The following is a 4,598-nucleotide window of genomic DNA, read 5'->3' as shown; positions in this document are numbered from 1 at the left end:
TTACTAGTGTCCAATTGATTGATAGTTGATAGCCATTAACTCTAGCCTTCATTAATCCAATTAGTGGAAAGCTAGGATTTATGGACTAGGATTGATATAACTCACTTGACTTTCCTTTGTTAATTGATTTAAGGATAACTAAGTGGGATTAATCCTTGCAACTACCATACTTGTGGCTAGTGATAATGATGAAGACCCTTGACAACCAAACCTTGCCAAGACCATTTTGTTAATAAAGTTTTCTTACCATTTACTATTCATATTTCTCATCCGAAACCCCAAAATAAACAAGTCCATAACCAATAACAAGAACACTACCCTGCAAGTCCTTTGAGAGACGACCCGAGGTTTAAATACTTCGGTTTATAGATTTTAGGGGTTTGTACTTGTGACAAACAAATTTTTGTATGAGAGGATTATTGTTGGTTTAGAGACTATACTTCAACGAGATTTCATTTGTGAAATTCTAAACCGTCAAAAATCTAATCATCAGAGAGCTTCTAACATAGTTCGTAATTTTGAAAAAACTCAATAAAAGAAGAGATAAGCTAGTAAGATGTGGAATTCTACGAGATAATATAACTTTATGTGTATATGTTTTGTGAAAATAAAATATTTAATTAATGCTATATGTACAAATTTTTTTAGTAATTAAGTTTAACTAAGTTGATCCGATTACAATAAAAAATACTCTTAAAATAAAAACAAGTGACACGTATTCAAGTATTCCACTAGCGTATAATTTAAAGAGCTTGTACTATATAGACAAGTCTTTTTATACTTAGAAAATACATAAATTTCAAAACATAACACATAAGTTTTTGAAATATAACATACAAAAATTAGTACATAACACAAATTTATTAATATAATACACAAATTTTTGCATATAGTATATAAATTTTTGAAATTATAACACAAATTGTTGATGAAGTATAACACAAAAATTTTGTTATACCAAAATTTATTTGTATATTCTTTTATTGAGTTTTGTTACACCATATCACATCACATGTGTAAATCAAAGTAAAACAACACACATTCCTTCATTTTCACAGCACACAAGTAACCAAAGCTAATAGTTTGGTAACTCACACTAATTTGACAAATATCATTAAATAAATTCTAGTTTATTACAGCACACAAATACTTAAGCATAGCACACATTTTTGTTCAGCATAACACACAAATTCACATATATAACACACAAATATTGAGCATAGAAAAATAATATAAAAGACATTCATACCTTTTTAATTTCACTCAATAAAGAAGATACATAAAATTCAGAAAGAAGAAGAAATTAAACAATAACAACAACAAGAAGACGGAAGAAGAAGACGACGACAATGGTGCCAGCGGCGGCGGAGGAAGGTGACAGTGACAACAGTGACGATGATGATGCTGGTGGTGGCGACAAACTTATTGTGCCAACGATGGCGATATTAAAGGAGGAGGAGGAGGACGAGGAAGAGAAGGAGCTAGGAGCGTGATTGAAGTTTAAATTTTAATAACTTGATTAACTTAGTTAATGAAAACATTTGGACACATAGCATTTTTGAAATCATTTATTATCTTTTCCTTAACGGTAAAGTTGTTAGGTGCTTATTGGGTTTGAACGAATGATTAAATGAGTAGATATGGAAATAGATCAAATGATGTCAAAATTTACAGTTTAATTTGTGTTTGACCAAATTCTATAAGTCTAAACTCCATTCTTTTACTCCATTTTTCTTTCTCCTCAAATTTCTCTTTAAACTTGTTAAGAGAGTGAAGGTGGAAAAAGAGGGGTTGAACAAATATAACTTTAATAAAAATATTATTAACAGCAGGAACGAATGTATTCATTGGGTAGTGGGGGCAAGTGCCTCCAGTGAAATTTCAAAAGTTAGTGAGTAGTTCTTAACAATATTCCAATTTGCCCCCTACTTAATCAAGTTTAACCCCACCCTCCAAAAATCCAAATACTTCTCCCTCTCCCCTTTTCCAATTTTCTTACTCTACTCCAGCCTCCGCCCTGCACAGCTCCACTCTAGTCCTCCAGAGTTACTGCCGCCATTCCGCCAATGTCACTGGCTCACAGTCGCTGATATCGCTGTCCCATTCAAGCATTCAGTGTTTCTCTTGTGTGGCTCCACTGATTTCTCCTTGCATAGCCGCGTGCCCGCGTCTGGTTCTACGGCTGCCTTCTTCTTCCGCGTGACTGTCTCACTGGTTGTGTGGTTCTGTCGCTGCGTTCCTTCGGCATTTGGTTCCGCGTTTTTCTTCAGCATTTTTCTTCTGCTTTACTAGTTATCTAGTGCTCTGGTTCTACCTTCTTCTTTCTCTTTTGCATAATTGCGTTCCTCTTCTATTTCTGCCTTCTTCTTATGCGAATCTGTGAATTACTGCGATCCTCTTCACTTTTTAGTCTTCAGCAGTTTAACCTTCGTCCTGCTGCCATTGGGTGCCACATGGCTGCTGGGTTCTGCCTCCTAGAGTTTAGCAGTTCAATCTTGGACTCTTGTACATTCATGATTCACCAAAAATTTGAAATACTGAATCACTGACTGCTTGCTTCATTGCTTATTTGCTTCATTGTTTGATAATTATGTTAGTTGGTTTGTTAATTGTGATTAAATTTGTTCAGTCTATGTAATTTCTAATTTGGTTTTATTAATTTGTTTGTTAATTATTTTTGTGTATTGAGTTATTTTGAATTAGGAATTTAGGATATTATTAGTTGTTGCGGTTGGAAATTAATTTGAATGACACATGTTTGTCAGTTTTGTATTCATAGTTTTATACTGTATTTTTTAATTTGTGTAAAATTATGAATTATTTATCTTAATCAATTAACTTAGGTTTATAATTTTATCCTATTAGTAATTGAGAAATATTTCAAAAGAATGTCATCATTGGAGATTGGATCCCAAAATAATTCATCGAGCTCTTCTAATAAAAGAAGGATTTTAGAATTTGAAGTAGAGAGTCTTATAGCAAATCCAGAACAACGACCAAAAATTTTAAGTTATCATCCGAATGACAGAGACAAAGTTAGATGTGCATATTTGCAAAAAGGTCCTTGTCAACCAAGGATTCATGATTTCCCGCAAACGTTTGATGACTATGGCAACTGGTTAGAGTATAGCATATCAAAAGATGATGTTTTTTGTAACACCTTTACTACCAGAATGTCATGCTTCCGGCTGTGCCAATTTGATAGTGAGGAGTATTACGACTTCTTCCATATACTTAATAATAAAATAGGAGCCTTTGTAAAATTCAAAACCGTATAAATTATTCTTTTAAAAACCGAAAATACTTTTTGTTTGGAAATACACATACATATATACAAATCAAGCACAAACTAAGTTTTTTATACAATAACTTACAAATATAACCATCACAACTCCTAACCCTTTCTACAAGATACAATATTAATGGCGAGAGATAAATAAATAATAACTAAACTAATATAACAATTTCGCATAGCAAAACGCAATTAAACTCTTCGTCAGCTTCTTCATCCGATTCCTGAAAAGACAAAGCTATAGGGAGGTGAGAACCTAACCACATGGTCTCACCACAGATTTTTCAAAATTATCATAAGTAGATATTTGAAAAGAAAACTGTTTTTAAGCACATTGATCATCGCTTGTCTTATGAATCTTTTGAAAAATCAACGATTTAACATCCAAAAATCCAAAACCTTTTTAAATGAAATCAGTTAATTATCAAAAATCCAAAACCTTTCTTTTCCTATAAGAAAATCTTAAAAAGTTTTTTACACTGTATAAATGACCAACCTATTCCAAGTATAAGTTCATTAAGTCATACCAAACCAACTTGATTTTTCATACTTAACTAAGCCTCAAACACAAACCAATTACGGTCTTCGACCCATCACATAATCAATCACGGTCTCCGACCCAAATAAATCAAATCAACACTTAATTCACCACAATCCAAATAATCAGTCACAATCACAAGTAGTGGAGTTCAAATACAATCAAAAGCAATTATATCAAGTATAACAATTAGCAGTTAAACAGAATTATTCACATAGGCAAACTAAAATAAATTCAAACTCAAATAAAGCACACAAATACATATGATGCATGCCTGTCCTACGGCTGATGATATCATCTGTCGGTTATATTGCCAACCCGACATATTCTGGTAGCTAACTTTGGACAGAAACACCACATCGCGGAGCAAGTGGGATTGAACCACAACCCCTTACTACTACCTAGGTGGGTATTTACAAGCTCAACTCGGAGCAAGTAAAATAAACAACTACTGTTGCTACTGCGCAGGTGCCTCAATCACTGATCTGGAGCAAGTGGGACGAATCCCAACCCTTGCTAATGCCTAGATAACTCAATCATTAAATTTCATTTTCAAATCAATTCTCAATATCATTCAATTCATTCAAAAATCATACTTTAAAATCAATCCTCGTCATCCTTCATTCAAATTCAATCATCATTATTTCTTATTATCACGCTTTCCGTTCCGTTCATTAATAATTGAAACTTGAAACATAATTCATTATTTTTTAAATAGATCAAACTCAAAATGTAATCATTTTTTTAATAATTCAAAATCAAATCATA

Source organism: Arachis duranensis, unplaced genomic scaffold (genome assembly GCF_000817695.3).
Source record: "Arachis duranensis cultivar V14167 unplaced genomic scaffold, aradu.V14167.gnm2.J7QH unplaced_Scaffold_232527, whole genome shotgun sequence".
Classification (NCBI taxonomy): Eukaryota; Viridiplantae; Streptophyta; class Magnoliopsida; order Fabales; family Fabaceae; genus Arachis; species Arachis duranensis.
Note: the sequence above shows the minus strand (reverse complement) of the source record.